The following is a 23,924-nucleotide window of genomic DNA, read 5'->3' on the forward strand; positions in this document are numbered from 1 at the left end:
TTAGGCGACTCTGGGTCGCAGCTAAGTCCCCGAGTGTGACTCTTTGTGCACACTCGGAGCGAGTTGTTTACTTAGGTGACTCTGGGTCGCAGCTAAGTCCCCGAGTGTGACTTTTGATGCACACTCGGAGTTAGTTTTTTAGACCGGAGTCTGCAAACGCGGAAGAATTTTGAATCGGCAATAAATTAATCCGCTTTGTATTACTTCGATGATATTTGTTCTTTACATTGTCTCTGTCGGCGGTTATGTGTAGAAGCGCTTCAGTAGATCTCCATTCCATGCTCGCGGCTCGTCCGTCTCCCTGTCGAGGTTGTAGAGTCGATACGCTCCGTTGTTTAGCACCTTAGAAATGATGAACGGTCCTTCCCAGGCGGGAGCCAACTTGTGTGGTCTCTGTTGATCCACTCGGAGCACCAGGTCGCCTGTTTGGAACGTGCAGCTCCTGACGTGCTGCGCATGAAATCGCGGCAGATCTTGTTGATAAATTGTTGAACGGATTAATGCCATCTCGCGCTCCTCTTTTAAAAGGTCTACTCCGTCTTGCCTGGCTTGCTCTGCTTCGGCTTCGGAGAAGAGTTCGACTCGTGGAGAGTTGTGAAGCAAGTCACTCGGAAGGACCGCCTCTGCTCCATAAACGAGAAAAAACGGGGATCGCCCTATCGATCTATTCGGAGTTGTTCGGGGGCCCCACAGCACCGAAGGCAGCTCGGTGACCCATGCTCCGGCGGCATGTCCAACTTCCCGCAGGAGTCGGGGCTTCAACCCTTGAAGAATGAGTCCATTCGCCCGCTCCGCTTGTCCATTTGTTTGGGGGTGCGCAACGGATGCAAAATCCACTCGGATACCTTGGCCTGCGCAAAAACCTTTGAACCTGTCCGAGTCAAAGTTTGTGCCATTGTCGGTGATTATGCTGTGTGGAACCCCGTATCTGGCGATGATGTCTCTGATAAATTTGATGGCCGTAAGGGCATCAAGCTTCTTGATAGGCTTGGCTTCAATCCACTTGGTAAATTTGTTGACTGCTACCAGCAGATGGGTGAATCCTCCTTGGCCTGTTCTGAATGGTCCGACTGTATCTAATCCCCACACGGCGAATGGCCAAGAAAGGGGAATTGTCTTCAGCGTGGACGTTGGCTTGTGGGACTTGTTTGAATAGAACTGGCAACCCTCGCAACGGTCGACTATATCTTTTGCCAATTCATTCGCCTGCAACTAGAAGAAACCAGCTCTGAACGCTTTGGCGACGATTGCCCTTGAGGAGGCATGATGACCGCAGGTTCCCGAGTGAATTTCTTCCAAAATTAACTGTCCCTCCTCACGAGAGATACATCGCTGAAGGACGCCTGAAACACTTTCTCTGTATAACTGGTCATCAATGACGGTGAAGGACTTCGACCTGCGAACGATCTGCCTAGCTTGGACCTCGTCTTCCGGTAACTCTTGCCTCAGGATGTACGTAATGAATGGCTCAGTCCATTCGGGAATAACAACTAGAATCTCCATGACCAGGTCAACCACAGCGGGAACTTCGACTTTAGTCTGATCTGTTGAGCTCTTCGGTTGCACAGGCTCCTCTGTAAAAGGATCTTCTTTTACCGAGGGGAGGTGTAGGTGCTCGAGGAAGACATCACTCGGGACAGGTCTCCGTGTGGATCCAAGTTTTGCCAATTCATCTGTTGCTTGGTTTTTCAGTCGAGGAACATGGTGAAGTTCTAGACCTTCGAACTTCTTCTCGAGCTTTCTTATTGCGTTGCAGTATGCAGTCATGGTGGGGTTCCTTGCATCCCATTCCTTCATTACTTGATTAACAACTAGATCTGAGTCGCCATAGACCATTAGGCGACGGACGCCAAGTGTGATGGCCATGCGCAACCCGTAAAGGAGAGCTTCGTACTATGCTTCGTTGTTGGAAGAATCAAAATGGATCTGCAACACATACTTGAGTTTATCACCTTTCGGGGATATGAGTACTACGCCGGCGCCGGAGCCATTCAACATCTTGGACCCATCGAAGAACATGGTCCAATGAGCCGAGTAGATGTTGAAAGTGCAGTCATGCCCTTAATCGTGTTTTGGTGTTCCTGACAACACACATATAGATAATTAATCACTAACCCCTTTTTAAGCTATTGTGAATGATCATGTGTTGATAAAGACAAGCTCATGTGCTCACAAGGACAAGATCAAGATAAGCATTCCTGAGCACTACATGCTTGATCCTTGTGGATGTTCACATGGTGGACAAATGAAGATGAATATATAAGCTAGGCTTTCCACATTGTGTATGGGAGAGCTACTTGAAGACTTCATCATGTCTTGCTTTCAACATTGAGCCAAGAAGGAACAACAACATCAAGCTCAAGTGAAAGGGCTAACTCAAGGTATCAGTTCCTTTGAAGTTAGCGGTGCGGAGTATACACTCAAGTATGGATCATCGGTACCCCTTTTACAATTCTTGAGTCTTTAGGGATCCCACACTATTAAGAGGGGATCACAGGTTTTGTGATGAACTTTCTCAAACTAGATATCCACTGTTCGGCTCATACCACATCTCCACTGCTCTGCTGTTATCAGAAAACAGGACCAGTGCCTCGGACATCCGGCCTCCTCCGGACATCCGAGGGCTGGACGTCTGACCTGCTTCGGAAATCCGAAATCCTTCACCAGAGAAATCAGAGCCATATAACTCGGACTTCCGGCTCCCTCCGGACGTCCGAGGGCCGGTCGTCCCACTAGCTTCGGAACTCCGGAGCTTTGCACCAGAAGAACTTGAGCCATATAACTCGGACTTCCGGCTCCCTCCGGACATCCGAGGGCCGGTCGTCCGACCAGCTTTGAAAATCCGGAGCTTTGCACCAGAAGTACTTGAGCCATATAACTCGGACTTCCGGCTCTCTCCGAACATCCGAGGGCCGGACGTCCGTCCCCTTTCGGAAATCCGGAATCTTGCACCAGAGAAGTCTAAGTCGAATAACTCGGACTTTCGGCCTTCTCTGGACGTCCGATCCCTGTTCAACTCACAGTGATTCCAGACATATCTACAGCCCTCGGACGACCGACCCATGTCGGACGTCCGACTCCTTGTGTACGCCCGGACATCCGTGAACTGCCGGATGTCCGAACCCTGTGTGACCTAAAGTGTCCCCAACGGCTGTATTACACTCCCCACTATATATACCCCCTCCCACTTCGTGAGAGGGAGTCTAACACAACCATATCCTCATAAGAACACATTTCTACCTCACACACATTTGCTAAAACCAAATATTAGATCCCAAGAGCATTTGTGAGCCCCTTTGAGAGTTGTTCCAATCAAAATATAGATCGTCTCCCTCTCCTTCTCTCAACCCAAGCTATTTGAGATTTGAGCAAGTTTTGAGCATTCCCCGTGATCTTGTTACTCTTGGAGGTTGGACACTCCTAGGCGGTAGGAGTTCTTCGGAGAGGAATCAATCCGTGTGATTACACTCAGAAAAGTTTGTGAGGGTTTGGAAGCCACCTCAAAGGCTTACCACTAGTGGTTGAGAAACGCCTTCGTGGTGTTATCTCAAAGGGAGAATAGGGTGAGCCTTTGTGGCGTTGGTGTGCCTTCGTGGTAACATCCACCTCTCTAACGGTGACTAGCTTCCCTCCAAGGAAGTGGACATCGGGATACATCTTCGTCTCAGTGACCTTGGTTATCTTTAACCCTAACTCCTTACTTGTGCTTTACTTGTGCTATTTGAGCATACATACATTGCATATTGGTTGTGCTCATTATATTGTGTTGGCTATTTCTTGTACAAGATTAATCATTCAAGCATATCCTCTATATCCACACGTTCACACTTGCAGCTTTTGATATATCGTGTGCTATAGTGTGATCTAGTACCTTGTGTCGTTCACCTACTTGTCGTGTGATATAGCTCAAGTAAGTTTGTGTGACTTACTTGTACTTCTTAGTAACTGTATTGTGTCCATCTTGGTAGCTCGTGTTGTTGATACATGTTGCAGTGCCTAGTGCATTTAGGATTTGTGCTTGACAAGTACCCTGTTAGTTTATTTCCGCATTAGGTTTAAGCCAAATCCAAAGAAGTTTTTAAATAGCCTATTCACCCCCCTCTAGGCGTCATCGGGGTCTTTTCAATTGGTATCAGAGCAAGGTCTCTCTTTAATTAGGTTTCACGACCTAGAGAGTATCGATGTCGACTATTGGATTAGTGCAAAATGACACCCTTGACTTTGATGGCACAAATTATACCCTATGGAGAATTCGTATGCTTCATCACTTTCGGGCCATGGGCCCAAATACTTTACGAATTGTTCTTGTAGGGATTGCCCACAAAAGGAATGATGCATCTTCGTCTACTAATGAAATGTATCTTGATTGTGAGGCTTTTCTTGCCATTCATCGAACCATAAGTCCTGAAGTGTTTAAGTCTATCTCGACTTGCAAGTCAGCTCATGAAGTTTTGACTAAACTTGAAGATATATATGGTGGGTCCAATCTTGATGAAGACGATATTATTATGAAGGAGTTGATGCGTGAGCTCTTCACTCTTTTCGATCATAAAGAGTCCACCACTACTTCCATATCCGATTGCTTGCACACCTCAGCATCTTCAATCTCACAAGGTAACGATATGGTGAGTGAAGAAATACATGTTGATGAAAATGTCATAGCCTCCATGGACACGAGCATATCTAGCACCACACATAGTGTAAATTATTGTGCTAATAGGTCATGCATTTCACCTAAAGATCCCTCGACAAATGTCTGTGGTGATATGCCTGCTTTCCCGTGTCCTCTTGATCAAAATATCTTGGTTCTCCCTAGTTGTTCTATGACTAATCATTTAGGGGAAACCAAGAAATATGAAGTACTTTTGACTAATGAAGAATCTGATTCACCAAAAGAATCATCATCAACTCCTCCAGTACACATGTGCCTCATGACAAGAGGTAATAATGAGGTATCATCTTCCCTGTGCAATAACGATGATATTTGCGATGAGGATGATGATGATGACTTGACTGAAAATATCTATGTGATCAGTAAAATTATTCATAAAGCTAAAAATAACGCTCTTCAAAGATTCCAAGATGTTCTTGCTTACTTTGAAAATTGTAATGATTCACTTAATCATGAACAAGCTAAAAGTGAACAACTTGAACATGAACTTGAGAAGAGTCATCAAGCATGTAGAGACTTAAGATCTTCAAAAGGAGAGATTGAAGTTGCTCATGATAAACTTAAAAAGAATTTTCAGGTCCTTCTCCTTGAATGCAAGAATGTCAGGGGAGTGCTCATCAAAACCTCTAAGATCTATGAGGAGCTTCAATCTACTCATGAGAAGTCTCTAATCGCTACTTACTCCTCTCATATTGTTGATGATACTTGTACATCTAACCCTATCTCTTTTGAAGTATCAACATTGAAGGAGAATGTTGAGCTACGTGCTCAACTTGATTTACTAACTAGCAATTATGGGAAGTTGGAAGAAAACCATGTAATGCTCACAAGCTCTCATGCCGATCTTCTAACATCCCATAATGTGCAAAAGTTAGCTCATGAGGCTATCATCACCAAGGTAATATCAAGTGAGCCTCACGTGGACAATGGCACCACTTCTAATCAAAGTACTATATTTCCATGTGCCAGTCCTCGTAATTCGTCTACTCATAATGTTGCTACCTCGTGTGATAAATTACTTTCCTTGCCTTGTTGCTCTGACAATGAAGCTTACACTTCCTCTAGTACTTGCATTGACACTAACCGTGCAGAGGAAATCGAAGAGCTCAAGGCCCAAGTCACTTCTTTGAAGAAAGACTTGGAACAGTGTCATGAAGGGATGTCCACACTCAACAACGTCCTGTGTGAGCAAACATCTTCGAATGACAAAAATGATGCTGGAGTAAACTCAAACAAGAACAAGAGTGGCCTAGAACGAGTTAAGATTCAGCCAAAATCATTTGCTTCAAGTGCAAAGTTAAAGGGCACCATGTTAGATATTGCCCTCTGAAGACGAAGTCTCAAAGTCACAAGCAACAAGGGAAGCGGACACAAACTCAATCACACACTCAACTACAAGTTGAAGGAAGGCCTCTTCCCAATAAGACCCAAGCCAACACTCCCCGAGGTGAGAAATAAACTGGGAAGAAAACAAAGGGTAGATGTTGCTACTTATGTCGTGAGAAGGGTCACGTCGCTTCGTCTTGCACGAGAGGTAACTTATCCAACCCAATCACTATTGATGATAGCTATTCCCTTGGGAAGGATAAGGTTGGCAATGTGTTTGCCAAGTTTGTTGGAACTCAAAATGGTGTCAAGAAAAGAAACATTTGGGTTGCCAAGCCTATTGTGACTAACCTCTTAGGACCCAACGTAGTTGGGGACCAACAAGCTCAAACTTGATCAATAGGTGACTATAGAGGACATTGGAGCCTTGGATACACAATGAAGATTTGAGGACTCTTCATCATTCGTATCATCTCAAGCCAAGTCACTTAGATTATCGAGCCCATATCCCATATCCAATGTGCCTCTTTGCGGTGACTTGTACTTAAATTGTTTACATTGAAAGTTGCCTGCCCCACTCCTTCTCATGTTTAGGTTTGGTACCTAGCATGTACTTTGACATGTTGCGCCTACTAGTATGATTGTTATATGTTATCTATCATGTGTAGGTCGTTATGTATGTCATATAGTTGTGTGTAGTCCTGATCATTACTTGCATCCTAGTTGCACCATTGTGTGGGTCTTTTGAGACGTTAATAGCTCATCACATTAAGGGGGAGTGTTCTGCTCTACGCACACCACTAACCCAAAATGTGTATATATGTATTGGACTCCATGTAGTATTCGGTGCAAGATTATCCAATCAATTAGTTTGATGTCATAGCCATCCGAAGTTTAAATTGGCATCCACTTATCACCTTAGTTGGATGATTGATTGCCTTGTATGATAAATACATGGATTATCACATTATGGGAGTATGATATGCTTTTTGCATGTCACATCCCCTGGTAAGATAAAACATCCGATGTATGCCAGTCAGAATCTACCACATGGGGTTATCCTATAACTGTGTGGCGTGTCATGCTCCACATATCTTAATTCGCATAATAAGCCCTGTTGGTATCTAAATCTCTTAGATGTGCATGAGTATAATGTCCTACTACACCAATGCTCATGGCTTAGCCGCTAGATCGTATCTAAAAGAAGGGCATTGTTGATGCATGCCTTTCGAATTAATTCTCCACACTATGATCTAACTAATTGGGATGTTAACGTATGACATCTAAACATTATGCTTATGGTTGAACTCCCATATCAGACTTGTGTGAGTATAAAACGATCTTTGTGCTCGTTTGGCACCTACCACCACTGATAACTCTAAATGTCATTGTGTCCTCTCACACATGGTATCTCTGGCTTAGTAGTGTTTTTTCATGGTCATTTTATTTCGGCTTTATCTTCAGTTGACCTACATAACGTGCCGAGAAATTCATGTGTCTCCCAGTAGAGCTCACACTATTTATTTCATAATGTTGTGGGAGTTATAATCATATTACCTACACTTATACATCTACTGGGGTGAGACATGCATGTAAGGTTCTGCAAAATGCATGCCTTACATGGTTTGATGCCTTGACCGGTTCATGTGTTGAACTTGGGGTGCTACCATATGTTGATTTGTCACCCTGATCCATTTTGGACAACATGAATGTTCTGTAATAGAAAATTATGTGTTCTTTTGTCCAAATTGTATATCCTTGGATTTTGATAGGGTTGTGTAGGCATATCTACTATGTGTAGATGCACATGCCGTGTATATCGTATCTTTGATCCAATATATGTATATGATAAATTAGACGTATCCATTAAAAGGTTAGGGTGTGCTTGAAAGTAAAACTTATATCTATATGCACATAATTGAGTGATCTTACCCTATATATATTGTAGTTGGACTAACTACTTCGGACCCAATAAGTTTGGGGACCATATTGTGCTTAATTGGTGGTTTAGGTACTTTGGAGAAGCATTGCTATCTTGACTTATTCTCAGAAGAATATGGTGCTGGTCACGAAGAAATTAGAGTCAAGACAGGACTCGGCTACTTCTACGCCACACCAATGCTTTTCCGGTAACAAGTATTTACTTCATGCATGTACACCATTAGAGTCAACACTGTGTAGGTTGCATCATGGCATGAACATAATACCTTTTCCACTTTGTAATTTCCTGCATGTCCCTGTCAATCACATTGATGAAATGCTTAGTGTTGGTGTTCTCCTAGCTCTTCATGGTCATATGAATGAGACAAATTTGTGCCATGACCCTTGTGTCATGTGCCTTGCTCTTATAAGAGGATAACTTGTGCATGATTCCATGCACTCATGCGTTTGACGGTATTTTGGACCCACACTTATCGCTGTAATCGTATTAAAAGACTTACATCAGACCATGTCCAAAATATGTTAGTTGAGAGGTCCCTTTTTGGTTGCTACACATGCGAGAATACTCTCACCTCATCATCCAAATTCCAGTATCTGCCCCTGTCTCGGTCGTCCGACGTGTCTCGGACGTCCGGCGGCTAAACTCATTCCGGACGTCCGGCCAGTGTCGGTCGTCCGACGGCTAAATTCACTCCGGACGTCCGATGCCTATCGGACGTCCGACACATCGGGGCCCTATAAATACAAGGGCGCGGGCTGGGCTTTGCCCTAGCCCCCACGCGCCTCCTTTTCCCCCAGCCGCCGCCGCCGCCAGCACCAGGAGAGCTCGCCCGCGCCGCCACCTCCAGGATCTGCCTGATCTCCTCCGCGAGATCCGATCTCCTCCGCGGGATCCATCTCTTCTTCCTCTCCTCTCTCGATCTGCAGTTATCTCCTCCGTTCCCCTTGCGTTTGGATTCCTTTTCTCCCAAGTTCACGTGTTCGTTCATATGGTTTGCCCGTGACCGTTCCCCATTGGGCTTCCATGCGTGTAGGTTTTTGTGCATCATGCCCAAGATTAAGCATGCCGCCCAGAAGGACACTGCTGGCTCATTCGCTCGTGCCCCTACTAGCACGGGGTCGGACTCAGAAGGGCAACGTCGTCCCTTCAAACGGACTTCCCGGCGTCCTCCGTCTCACTAGCTCCCCTCGTCGTCTGATGGCTCTGACTTCGAGGATGAGCTTGCCGCCGAGGAACATGCTGACCAGCCCGCCGTTCAGAGGTCCATGCCACAGCCCGGGACTCGCGGGCCCTCCTATATGCCACCACCTCCTCCTGAACAGCCCGAAGGTGAAGTTCGTCGCATCTCACTTGAACCTCTTGCTACTTTAGGTCGTGAAGTCAAGAACTTCACCACAGTTGTTAAGTCTTCCTATTTCACTTTCCGCCGCGACGTTGATCAATTCTCTGTCGTACGTGACTCTATGGACTCACGTTTCCGCACAAACGTCCAGGTGGACATCTTTACTACGGTCATAGTTCCTAAGGGTCTCTCTGTTCATCACTTCATAGATCTTGAGCAATATTCGCACGCACCCGACGAAATACCCGGGTGCCATTGAGCTCATTGAGTCATCGGGGCTTGCTGCCCCCTTTGCTTTTCGTCGCGATTTTAACGGTGCTGCTATTCACCAGTTTTATGCCACATGTTTCTTTGGTCCAAACAACACTGTTAGCTGGATAACCTCAGACGTTCACTTCACAGCCTCTTATGATACATTTGTTTTCGCACTTGGTTTCCCCAACTCCGGCTTCAAAATCCATAAGAATGATCCTAACCATGCACATAAGCCAATTGAGGCGTGTGGGTATCTCCTCAAACCACTCCGTGAACTTGATGCCGACGAACGAATGAAGGATCTTAACCAGGTATCCATCTCGCGTTCTCCCTACTTTATCATCTTTTAGTGTCTTATCCGCACCATCTATCCCAAGATGGGTGAAAAGGGATCCTGCAGTGGCTACTGTATTGACATCATGTCACATTTGTACAAGCACCCCAAGAGCCAAATTAATGTGCCTCACTTTCTATGGCATGAGATTCGGCTTGCTAGTTTCCAATACAAGCGAGCCTTCCCTCATGCCCCCTTCATCCAGGCTCTTATTAACCATGTTGTTGACTTCACTGTTGTCACTCACACACATCACAAGTGGGTCATTCCCGCTCAAATGTCGGATAACTATGCTCCCAAGAAAACCCCATCATCCACCTCCACTCGCCGCACTGCTGCCCGTTCAGCAACCCCTTCATGCAGCTCAGCTCCTCTCGGTCGCTTTGCCAAATTCATTGGCAAGGCACATTCTGCTATGATGAAGGCCGTCTCTTTCCAGTGTGGTCAAACCCATGATGTCGTTTCTCATCTCATCTCCTCCAAGAATGCCCTCAAGGCTCGTCTAAGAGACTCGGGCGCTCTTGATGTGAGTGACGATGAGGCCCTTCCTGATGCTCCTCCTTCTGACTTTGGCTTCCCATCTGGTCCTGAGTGGGCTGATTTTCTTGATGAGGCTGGTGGCAGTGGTTTGCCTGATGATGAGGATGATGCCTGATTAATGATGATATTGATGAGGGTGATCTTTGAGTATGTGATAGCATTGCCGGTTTTCCCTCCTTTTTGGTCCTTGATGCCAAAGGGGGAGAATATTATATTATCTTAGTTTCGATTTTAGTTCCTCTCACAATGTATTGTATGATGTATTATGTCGAACTTAATGATGTGTCATCATGTAACGATACTTATGGATGGTGTGCTATGCCATCATCTATGGATGATGTATTGTTGAACTATCATGTGGTGATGAGATATCACGATATTATCGTTGTGTCATATGATGATGAGTTTTATGCTATCCTATTGATTCATATGATATGCTATGTATTGTTGAACTATTACGGTATTATATCATGCTATTATCTTCAATGCATATACCTATTTTACTATGCACACATTAAGGGGGAGCTCCTGCACTTACCTATTTTACTATGCATATAATAAGGGGGAGCTTCATAAGCATCGTAACAAATCTCTCCTAAGCCACACATGTCTATTACTATTTTTGAGAGCTATATGTATGTTGTCATCAACTACCAAAAAGGGGGAGACTGAAAGTGCAGTCATGCCCTTAATCATGTTTTGGTGTTGCTTACAACACACATATAGATAATTAATCACTAACCCCTTTTTAAGCTATTGTGAATGATCATGTGTTGATAAGGACAAGCACATGTGCTAACAAGGACAAGATCAAGATAAGCATTCCTGAGCACTACATGCTTGATCCTTGTGGATGTTCACATGGTGGACAAATGAAGATGAATATATAAGCTAGGCTTTACACATTGTGTATGGGAGAGCTACTTGAAGACTTCATCATATCTTGCTTTCAACATTGAGCCAAGAAGGAACAACAACATCAAGCTCAAGTGAAAGGGCTAACTCAAGGTATCAGTTCCTTTGAAGTTAGAGGTGCGGAGTATACACTCAAGTATGGATCATCGGTACCCCTTTTACAGTTCTTGAGTCTTTAGGGATCCCGCACTATTAAGAGGGGATCACGGGTTTTGTGATGAACTTGCTCAAACTAGATATCCACTGTTCGGCTCATACCACATCTCCACTGCTCTGCTGTTATCAAAAAACAGGACCAGTGCCTCGGACATCCGGCCTCCTCCGGACGTCCTACCTGCTTCGGAAATCCGGAATCCTTCACCAGAGAAATCAGAGCCATATAACTCGGACTTACGGCTCCCTCCGGACGTCCGAGGGCCGGTCGTCCCACCAGCTTCGGAAATCCGGAGCTTTGCACCAGAAGAACTTGAGCCATATAACTCGGACTTCCGGCTCCCTCCGGATGTCCAAGGGCCGGTCATCCGACCAGCTTCGGAAATCCGGAGCTTTGCACGAGAAGTACTTGAGCCATATAACTCGGACTTCCGGCTCTCTCCGGACGTCCGAGGGCCAGACGTCCGCCCCCTTTCGGAAATCCGGAATCTTGCACCAGAGAAGTCTGAGTCGAATAACTCGGACTTCCGGCCTTCTCCGGACGTCCGGTCCCTGTTCAACTTACAGTGATTCCAGACATATCTACAACCCTCGGACGACCGACCCTTGTCGGACGTCCGACTCCTTGTGGACGCCCGGACATCCGTGAACTGCCGGATGTCCGAATTCTGTGTGACTTAAAGTGTCCCCAATGGCTGTATTACACTCCCCACTATATATACCCCCTCCCACTTCGTGAGAGGGAGTCTAACACAACCATATCCTCATAAGAACACATTTCTACCTCACACACATTTGCTCACACCAAATCTTAGATCCCAAGATCATTTGTGAGCCCCTTTGAGAGTTGTTCCAATCAAAAGATAGATCGTCTCCCTCCCCTTCTCTCAACCCAATCTATTTGAGATTTGAGCAAGTTTTGAGCATTCCCCGTGATCTTGTTACTCTTGGAGGTTGGAGACACCTAGGCGGTAGGAGTTCTTCGGAGAGGAATCAATCCGTGTGATTACCCCCGGAAAAGTTCGTGAGGGTTTGGAAGCCACCTCAAAGGCTTACCACTAGTGGTTGAGAAACGCCTTCGTGGTGTTATCTCAAAGGGAGAATAGGGTGAGCCTTCGTGGCGTTGGTGTGCCTTCGTGGTAACATCCACCTCTCTAACGGTGACTAGCTTCCCTCCAAGGAAGTGAACATCGGGATACATCTTCGTCTCAGTGACCTTGGTTATCCTTAACCCTAACTCCTTACTTGTGGTTTACTTGTGTTATTTGAGCATACATACATTGCATATTGGTTGTGCTCATTATATTGTGTTGGCTATTTCTTGTACAATATTAATCATTCAAGAATATCCTCTATATCCACACGTTCACACTTGCAACTTTTGATATATCGTGTGCTATAGTGTGATCTAGTATCTTGTGTCGTTCACCTACTTGTCATGTGATATAGCTCAAGTAAGTTTGTGTACTTACTTGTACTTGTTAGTAACTGTATTGTGTCTATCTTGGTAGATCATGTTGTTGATACACGTTGCAGTGCCTAGTGCATTTACGATTTGTGCTTGACAAGTACCCTCTTAGTTTATTTCCGCATTAGGTTTAAGCCAAATCCAAAGAAGTTTTAAATAGCCTATTCACCCCCCTCTAGGCATCATCGAGGTTTTTTCAGATGTGAGTCGGTTATTGTTGTTCTACCCATTCTGCTATGAAGTCAGCAAGAGCTTGAGACTTTATAGCTTTCTTGGCTTCGAACTTGATGTCGCAGTATAACATCTCCATTGCCCACTTTGTCACTCGGCCTCATGCGTCCCGATTGTGGAGAATTTTCGACAACGGAGCATCAGATATGACAGATACTGAGTGGTCTTGGAAATAATGAGCCACCTTCTTTGCAGTCACGTAGATCCCATAAATATGCTTCTGAATGGGGATACCTCTGCTTGGAAGGAGTCAGGACTTCGGAAACATAATATACTGGCCGCTGAACCTTGTACGCTTAGCCTTCTTCTTCGCGTTCGACTGCCAGAATGGTGCTGACGACTTGATTTGTAGCCGCGATGTACAGAAGAAGGGGTTCTTTACTGAGCGGGGCAGTAAGAACTGGTTGGGTGGAGAGCAGGGCTTTGAGGTCGTCGAATGCGGTTTGGGCTTCGTCTGTCCGCTCTTAGGTATCCGACTTCTTCATGAGTCGGTACAGAGGTAACGCCTTCTTGCCGAGTCGAGCGATAAACCTGCTCAAAGCCGCTAGGCAACCTGTGAGCTTTTGTACGTCATGTACTCTTACCGGCCGCTCCATTCGAACAATGGTCCCGATCTTTTTGGGGTTGACGTTGATCCCTTGTTCGAAAACGAAGAAACCGAGTAACTTCCCGCTGGGAACACCGAATGAACACTTGGCTGGGTTGAGCTTGATATCGTACCTTCGTAGATTGGCGAATGTTTCTGCCAAGTAAGTCAGCAGGTCAGAACCTTTGCGTGACTTGACTACAATATCGTCCCTATATGCCTCCACATTTCGACCAATCTGTTCTAGGAGGCATTTTTGGATCATTCGCATAAAAGTTGCTCCTCATTCTTCAAACCGAATGGCATAGTGATGTAACAGAAGCACCCGAATGGGGTGATGAAAGATGTTTTTAATTCATCTGGACCATACAGACGGATCTGATGATAGCCCGAATAGGAATCAAGGAAGGATAAGCGCTCGCAACCCGCAGTCGAATCAACAATTTGATCAATGCAGGGGAGCGGGAAGTGGTCTTTCGGACAGACCTTATTAAGGTGCTTGAAATCGATGCACATACGGAGAGACTTGTCCATCTTAGGCACCATGACCACATTAGCGAGCCACTCGGAGTGGTGTACCTCGCGAATGAAGTTGGCCGCTAGAAGTTTAGCTACCTCCTCTCCGATTGCTTTTCTCTTGTGAGCGGCGGACCGACGCAGGCGTTCTCGGACGGGCCGAGCGGCAGGATCCACATGTAGTCGGTGCTCAGCCAACTCCCTGGGTACACCTGGCATGTCAGCAGGCTTCCATGAAAAAATGTCCCAGTTCTCACGGAGGAATTGGATGAGCTCGGCTTCCTATTTTGGATCAAGGGTGGTGGAGATGTTTGTTGGGGCGGCGGTGGAATCCGTCGGGTGGACGCTTACTTTCTTCGTGTCTCCCGCCGACTGGAATACGGACTCGGAAGCTGGCTTCTTTGAACGCATTAGGTCGGCGGGGTCGGCAATCTTCTTGTACTCATCCAACTCGAGTACAGCCATCTGCTGGTCTGCAATTCTCGACCCCTGCTACAGACACTCCTCGTCCCGCTGCCGATTGCCTGTGACAGTAATCACGCCTTTGGGGCCAGGCATCTTCAGCTTCAAATGTACGTAACATGGACGGTCCATGAAACGTACGTATGCCGGACGGCCCAGAATGGCATGGTATGCACTCTGGAAGTCTACCACCTCGAATGTTAACATCTCTTTGCGGAAGTTCTTGTCAGAGCCGAAAACGACATCCAATGCAATCTGGCTGACTGATTTGGCCTTTCTTCCTGGGATGACTCCATGGAATTGAATACTGCTCTCGCTAAGTCTGGACATCAGAATGCCCATTCCCTTGAGAGTATCAACGTACATGATATTCAAGCCGCTGCCGCCGTCCATGAGGACTTTCCGCAACCTAACTCCTTCCACCACCGGGTCGACGACCAAAGCTTGCCTCCCTGGGGTGGGTACGTGTGCTGGGTGGTCTGACTGATCAAAGGTGATTACAGTCTGTGACCACTTGAGGAACGTGGGAGTGGATGGGGTTGCCATGTTTTCCTCCCTGTTGACCAGCTTCAGTCGACTTTTGCTTTCTACATCAGCAAAAATCATTAACGTTGCATGGACTTGAGGGAATGGATCCTCCTTGTCCTCATCATCTTGCTCGATGTCTTCCTCACTCGGTTGTCCTTCACCGAATCCTTGGATCAGGAGGCGACACTGCCGAGTGGTATGTTTCGGCAATATGACATTGCCTTCTACATCTGTCTTCGTGTGGATTGGACACGGTTGATCTAGGTTGGAATTTCCTAACTGTTTCTTCTTGGGGGTGTACTATGATTTCCCCTTGCCTTTGAGCTTAGCGTTTGTAACGACTGCCGCCTCTGCTTGCGGAGTGGATTGAGCTTTCTGTTTCTGCTTCCGACTGCTGTTCCCATCTCCATCGGCGACCGACTTATGCTTGTCGCTATGTATGCGGACCTCCTCTTCGCGATTTGCATAGCGCGCGGATATCTCCATCATCTTGCTCATGGAGATGTCGCATGTCCGACCAAACTTCAGGTATAGATCTCTGTACCGAACGCCTGCCTTGAAGGCGCAGAGTGCTTGGTGCTCTATAACATTCTCCACCATGTGGTAGAGGGTCGTCCAGCGCTGGATGAAATCGTGCAAGGGCTCGTTTTGCTTCTGGACACAGTGCTGAAGCTCTATGAGACCAGCCGGGCATTTGCATGTACCCTCGAAGGTCTTGATGAAGACTCGGGACAGATCTGCCCAACTGTAAATGCTTGATGGAGCTAACTGGTTTAGCCAAGCTCGAGCCCAACCGTCGAGCATCAGTGGGAGATGTTTCATGGCTACATGGTCATCTCCGTCACCGATCTGGACCGCCACTCTGTAGTCGTCTAACCAAGTTTCTGGTTTGGACTCTCCTGTGAATTTGCTGATTCCCGTCGCCAATCGGAAGTTGGGAGGGATGTCAGCCGAGCAGATGGCCCGACTGAAGCACTCGGGACCAGAAACAACGGTCCTGCTTCCACTCGGACGGTCTCTATCGTGACCATCACGGTGGGCTCGACTTCTATCGACCTTCTTCTAAGTGATATACCCTCTTGCATCGGGCCTTTGATCATGCGCGCCACCGCCCGAACGATGATCATCGTAATGACGGGGTCCGTAAGGCCCACTCCGCGGAGGAGTACGCGAACGGCGACAATCTTCGGGATGAGACGAAATGGAAAGCGGATTCCAAGTCAGGTCCCTGGAACGGTTGCTCCCTGTGCGTCGCTGGTGAGAGTCGGGACTGAAAACCGACCGATGTGTGTTCGCTTGAACGGGACTGTTGTGGATCTTGTTGTGCGACTGGGAGACTGCCGAGTTTTGCTGCTGCGCCGTATGTAACAAGGCACGGATCTGCTCGATTCCTCTACCAGCCTCCGAATCAGTCAGCTGGAGAGAATCAGCTATCCTGGCGGCTGCAACCAAGTTGAGGATGGGTGTGCGGAACACCTCGACGTTGCTCTGGCGAGTGCGTCGACTGGAAGAACGAAGGTGCTGACGACGAGCGCCGGATGATTCTCACGCTCGTTCTGACCAGTCCCGAGGGGACTTTCATGGGAATCGGCCATGAGTACTTCGGCTGCAGGCCCGTGACCCTGATACTTGGAAGGTAGTTCAGTCGGAACTGACTCCAAGCCCTGGGATGACGGCGGGACCACAACCGATTCGAGCACCGCCACTTGAGAGGACATGTTTTGTCGCGCTAGGGCGTGTCGCACCCAACGCTGGAGCCGCGAACGACCGGATCGCTTGTTGCGGCACGTGACGGGGGCGAAGATCGACACCGGGGTCGATGGCTGGAGAAGAAGAACGCTCCAGGAACTGGCACAGAAGTGCGTAACGCCGCAACTCGGAAGTGTCTTGATGTCGAGGGGCGCATCCTGAAGCCACGCCGAATCATCGGCGATGAACGAGAGTGCACCGAAGAGGATCTCATGACCCATGCACAGATCTCCGTCGAATGACATGACGAAAAGATGACATCGCAAACTCGCCGGAAGTCGCTTAGACGCCTGCCCCACGGTGGGCGCCAACTGTCGTGGGTATAAGTGTGACAGTAGAAGTATGGGGTACGAAAGTATATGGGCAGAGCCTTAGCTACGGCGAGGATGTATGAGTTCAGGCCCCTCTACGGTGGAGGTAAAAGCCCTACGTCTCAGTGCTCTTGGGAGCTTTGTGTCGAGTGTATTGTGGGATTACAGCAAGTGCCAACCCGTGTACCAGTGGTGAAGGGCGGCTTATATAGAGTGCGTTGCCCTTCATAATGGCCCGGTGGACAGGAGTGGAGTAGTGGCGAGTAAAGGCTGGCGTTACTGGTAACATAAGCCTTAAATGCTAGTTATGGTGTATGAAAACGTATGACAGTTGCCCTCCTCGGAGGTTACGACGTACAGAGTGGATTCCAGTCGGTACGTTAGATATGCTCTGAGTGGATCGTCGCCGACTGGATGATGGGGCGTCCTTAGTTCAGTCGGAACTGTCTAAGGGCCTTGTCCTCTATGAAGGGTAGTCCTTGGGTAGGACTTACAGGGCAGACCTATGACCCTACCCTGGGGCTATAACCCCATCAGTCACCGCACGTTATGAACCCAAAACCAAGCACTTCTCCCATTGCAAGAATCATAGATCTAGTTGGCCAGACAAAACTCACAACTCGAAGAGAATTACAAGGATATGAAATCATGCATAAGAGAGATCAGAAGAAATTCAAATAAGATTCATAGATAATCTGATCATAAATCCACAATTCATTGGATCTCGACAAACACACCGCAAAAGAAGATTACATCAGATAGATCTCCATGAAGATCATGGAGAGCTTTGTATTGAAGATCCAAGAGAGAGAAGAAGCCATCTAGTTACTAGCTATGGACCCGTAGGTCTATGGTGAACTACTCACGCATCATCGGAGAGGTCATGGTGTTGATGAAGAAGCCCTCCGTATCCGAATCCCCCTCCGGCAGGGCACCAGAACGTGCCCGAGATGGGATCTTGCCTAGACAGAAGCTTGCGGCGGCAGAAAAGTGATTTCGATGATCTCCTGATTTTTTGGGATTTTTAGGGAATATATAGGCGCAACCCCTAGGGTAGAGGGTGCCCAGGGGGCCACAAGCCAGTAGGCCGCAGCCTCTCCCCCTGGCCGCGGGGTGAGGGCTTGTGGGGCCCTTGAGGCTCCCCTTCCTTGGCTCTCAAGCTTCCCGATCTTCTTCCGTTATAGAAAAAATCTTTTCGGGGATTTTCTTCCGTTTGGACTCCATTTCAAAATCTCCTCTCAAAGGGGTCAAAAACATGGAAAAAACAGGAACTGGCACTTGGCACTGAGTTAATAAGTTAGTCCCAAAAAATATATAAAAGGCATGCAAAACATCCAAAGTTTGACAGGATAATAGCATGAAACCATCAAAAATTATAGATACGTTGGAGACGTATCAAGCATCCCCAAGCTTAACTCCTCCTCGTCCTCGAGTAGGGAAGTGATAAAGAATGAATTTTTGATGTGGAATGCTACCTAGCATAGTTGTCCTTTGCAACTTCTTTCACGTGACATGAATGTTCGGATCCGTAAGATTCAAAACAATAGTTTGCTATTGACATGAAAAAATAATACTTCAAGCAAACTAGCAAGGTAATCATGAACTTTCAAAATAACAAGGCCAAGGAAAGTTATCCCTACAAAATCATATAGTCTGGCTATGCTCCATCATCCTCACACAACTAATGTAAATCATGCACAACCCCGGTATTGGCCAAGTAATTGTTTTCGCACTCTTACTTTCTCAAACTTTTTATAACTATCACGCAATACATGAGCGCGAGCCATGGATATAGCACTATAGGTGGAATAGAGTGTGGTGGTGGTTGTGAGACAAAAAGGAGGAGATGGTCACATTGACTCGGCGTATCAATAGGCTATGGAGATGCCCATTAATTGATATCAATGTGAATGAGTAGGGATTGCCATACAAGAGATGCACTAGAGCTATAAGTATGTGAAAGCTCAAAAGGAAAACTAGTGGGTGTGCATCTAACTTGCTTGCTCACGAAGACCTAGGGCAATTTTGAGGAAGCCCATCATTAGAATATACAAGCCAAGTTATATAATGAAGATTCCCACTAGCATATGGTAGTGACAAAGCAAGAAGCTCTCAATCATGAAGAACATGGTGCTATTATGAAGCACAAGTGTGGAAAAAGATAGTAGCATTGTCCCTTCTCTCTTTTTCTCTCTTTTTTTCATTTGGGCTCTTAGGCCTCTTTTTTTCTCCCTTTTTTTGGGCTCTTTGTCCTCTCTTTTTTATTTCCTCACATGGGACAATGCTCTAATAATGATGATCATCACACTTTTATTTACTCACAGCTCAAAGCTCACAATGATGATCACTCCATAGGAAATGCCTCCGGCAGTGTACCGGGATGTGCAACGATCTAGCATGGCGCATGACGTTGAAACATCTCGCTAGCTATCTTACGATCATGCAATGGCAACATGAGAGTGACGAGACAAGTCATGAGACGGAATGGTGGGAGTTGCATGGCAATATATTTCGGAATGGCTATGAAAATGCCATAGTAGGTAGGTATGGTGGCTGTTTTGAGGAAGGAATATGGTGGGTTTGTGCACCGGCGAGAATTGCGTGGCACTAGAGAGGCTAGCAATGGTGGAAGGTGAAAGTGCATCTATACCATGGACTCACATTAGTCATGAAGAACTCACATACTTGTTGCGGAAGTTTTTATTAGTAATCAAAACAAAGTGCTAAACGCATACTCCTAGGGGAAGGGTGTTGGAATTATGCCATAGAGGCAATAATAAATATAGTTATTATTATAATTCCTGTATCAAGATAATCGTTTATTATCCATGCTATAATTGTATTGAATGAAGACTTATATACATGTGTGGATACATAGACAAAACACTGTCCCTAGCAAGCCTCTAGTTGGCTAGCCAGTTGATCAACGATAGTCAGTGTCTTCTAATTATGAACAAGGTGTTATTGCTTGATAACTGGATCACGTCATTAGGAGAATCACGTGATGGACTAGACCCAAACTAATAGACGTAGCATGTTGATCGTGTCATTTTATTGCTACTGTTTTCTGCGTGTCAAGTATTTGTTCCTATGACCATGAGATCATATAACTCACTAACACCGGAGGAATACTTTGTGTGTATCAAACGTCACAACATAACTGGGGGACTATAAAGATGCTCTACAGGTATCTCCGAAGGTGTTCGTTGAATTAGTATGGATCAAGACTGGGATTTGTCACTCCGTGTGACGGAGAGGTATCTCGGGGCCCACTCGGTAATACAACATCACACACAAGCCTTGCAAGCAATGTGATTTAGTGTAAGTTGCGGGATCTTGTATTACAGAACGAGTAAAGAGACTTGCCGGTAAACGAGATTGAAATAGGTATACGGATACTCACGATCGAATCTCGGGCAAGTAACATACCGAAGGACAAAGGGAATGACATACGGGATTATATGAATCCTTGGCACTGAGGTTCAAACGATAAGATCTTCGTAGAATATGTAGGATTCAATATGGGCATCCAGGTCCCGCTATTGGATATTGACCGAGGAGTCTCTCGGGTCATGTCTACATTGTTCTCGAACCCGCAGGGTCTGCACACTTAAGGTTCGACGTTGTTTTATGCGTATTTGAGTTATATGGTTGGTTACCGAATGTTGTTAGGAGTCCCGGATGAGATCACGGACGTCACGAGGGTTTCCGGAATGGTCCGGAAACGAAGATTGATATATAGGATGACCTCATTTCATTACCGGAAGGTTTTCGGAGTTACCGGGAATGTACCGGGAATGACGAATGGGTTCCGGGAGTTCACCGGGGGGGCCACCCACCCCGGGGAAGCCCATAGGTATTGGGGGTGCCGCACCAGCCCTTAGTGGGCTGGTGGGACAGCCCAAAAGGGGCCTATGCGCATTGGGAAGAAAATCAAAGAGAAAAAGAAAAAAAAGGAGGAGGTGGGAAAGGGAAGGACTCCACCTTCCAAACCAAGTAGGACTCGGTTTGGGGGGGGGGGAGACCTTCCCCCCTTGGCTCAGCCGACCCCTTGGGGGTTCTTGGACCCCAAGGCAAGGCTCCCCCCTCTCCCTCCTATATATAGTGGGGTTTTAGGGCTGATTTGAGACAACTTTGCCACGGCAGCCCGACCACATATCTCCACGGTTTTACCTCTAGATCGCGTTTCTGCGGAGCTCGGGCGGAGCCCTGCTGAGACGAGATCATCACCAACCTCCGGAGCGTCGTCATGCTGCCGGAGAACTCTTCTACCTCTCCGTCTCTCTTGCTGGATCAAGAAGGCCGAGATCATCGTCGAGCTGTACGTGTGCGGAACGCGGAGGTGCCGTCCGTTCGGCACTAGATCGTGGGACTGTTCGCGGGATAGTTCGCGGGGCGGATCGAGGGACGTGAGGACGTTCCACTACATCAACCGCGTTCACTAATGCTTCTGCTGTACGGTCTACAAGGGTACGTAGATCACACATCCCCTCTCGTAGATGGACATCACCATGATAGGTCTTCGTGCGCGTAGGAAATTTTTTGTTTCCCTTGCGACGTTCCCCAACAGTGGCATCATGAGCTAGGTTCATGCGTAGATGTCTTCTCGAGTAGAACACAAAAGTTTTTGTGGGCGGTGATGTGCGTTTTTCTGCCCTCCTTAGTCTTTTCTTGATTCCGTGGTATTGTTGGATCGAAGCGGCTCGGACCGACATTACTCGTACGCTTACGAGAGACTGGTTTCATCGCTACGAGTAACCCCGTTGCTCAAAGATGACTGGCGGGTGTTAGTTTCTCCAACTTTAGTTGAATCAGAATTGACCGAGGAGGTCCTTGGATGAGGTTAAATAGCAACTCATATATCTCCATTGTGGTGTTTGCGTAAGTAAGATGCGATCCTACAAGATACCCATGGTCACCACGTAAAACATGCAACAACAAAATTAGAGGACGTCTAACTTGTTTTTGCAGGGTATGCTTGTGATGTGATATGGCCAACGATGTGATGTGATATTTGGATGTATGAGATGATCATGTTGTAATAGATAATATCGACTTGCACGTCGATGGTACGTCAACCGGCAGGAGCCATAGGGTTGTCTTTATAACTAACGTTTGTGCTTGCAGATGCGTTTACTATTTTGCTAGGATGTAGATTTAGTAGTAATAGCATGAGTAGCACGACAACCCTGATGGCAACACGTTGATGGAGATCATGGTGTGGCGCCGGTGACAAGAAGATCGTGCCGGTGCTTTGGTGATGGAGATCAAGGAGCACGTGATGATGGCCATATCATGTCACTTATGAATTGCATGTGATGTTAATCCTTTTATGCACCTTATTTTTCTTAGAACGACGGTAGCATTATGAGGTGATCTCTCACTAAAATTTCAAGACGAAATTGTGTTCTCCCCGACTGTGCACCGTTGCTACAGTTCGTCGTTTCGAGACACCACGTGATGATCGGGTGTGATAGACTCAACGTTCACATACAACGGGTGGAAAGCAGTTGCGCACGCGGAACACTCGGGTTAAGCTTGACGAGCCTAGCATGTGCAGACATGGCCTCGGAACACATGAGACCGAAAGGTCGATCATGAATCATATAGATGATATGATTAGCATGGGGATGCTTACCACTGAAACTATACTCAACTCACGTGATGATCGGACTTGAGTTAGTGTAAGTGGATCATGAACCACTCAAATGACTAGAGAGGTGTACTTTTTGAGTGGGAGTTTAGCGAGTAATTTGATTAAGTTAAACTCTAATTATCTTGAACAAAGTCTAAGTCCACTTTGAATATATTTGTGTTGTAGATCATGGCTCACGCGACAGTCACCCTGAATTTTAATACGTTCCTAGAGAAAGCTAAGTTGAAAGATGATGGAAGCAACTTTGTAGACTGGGCTCGTAATCTTAAGCTAATCTTACAAGCTGGGAAGAAGGATTATGTCCTTAATGCTGTGCTAGGAGATGAACCACCCGCTACGGCTGATCAAGATGTTAAGAACGCTTGGTTAGCACGTAAGGAGGACTACTCAGTAGTTCAATGTGCAGTCTTGTATTGCTTAGAACCGGGACTTCAACGTCGCTTTGAGCGTCATGGAGCATTTGAGATGTTCCAAGAGTTGAAGTTTATCTTTCAGAAGAACGTCCGGATCGAGAGGTATGAGACCTCCGATAAATTCTATGCTTGCAAGATGGAGGAAAACTCGTCTGTTAGTGAACATGTGCTCAAAATGTCTGGGTACTCAAACCGTCTAGCTGAGCTGGGGATTGAACTTCCGCAAGAAGCTATCACTGACAAAATCCTTCAATCACTGCCGCCAAGCTATAAAGGCTTTGTGTTGAACTACAACATGCAAGGGAAGAACAAGTCTCCCGGCGAGTTGTTTGCGATGCTGAAAGTCGCAAAGTCTGAACTCCGTAAAGAGCATCATGTGTTGATGGTGAATAAGACCACTAGTTTCAAGAGAAATGGCAAAGGCAAGAAGGGTAATTCAAAGAAGAGCGGCAAGCCTGTTGCCAATCCGACGAAGAAACCCAAAGCTGGACCTAAGCCTGAAACAGAGTGTTACTATTGCAAGGG

This window comes from Hordeum vulgare, chromosome 1H (assembly GCF_904849725.1).
Source record: "Hordeum vulgare subsp. vulgare chromosome 1H, MorexV3_pseudomolecules_assembly, whole genome shotgun sequence".
NCBI lineage: Eukaryota > Viridiplantae > Streptophyta > Magnoliopsida > Poales > Poaceae > Hordeum > Hordeum vulgare.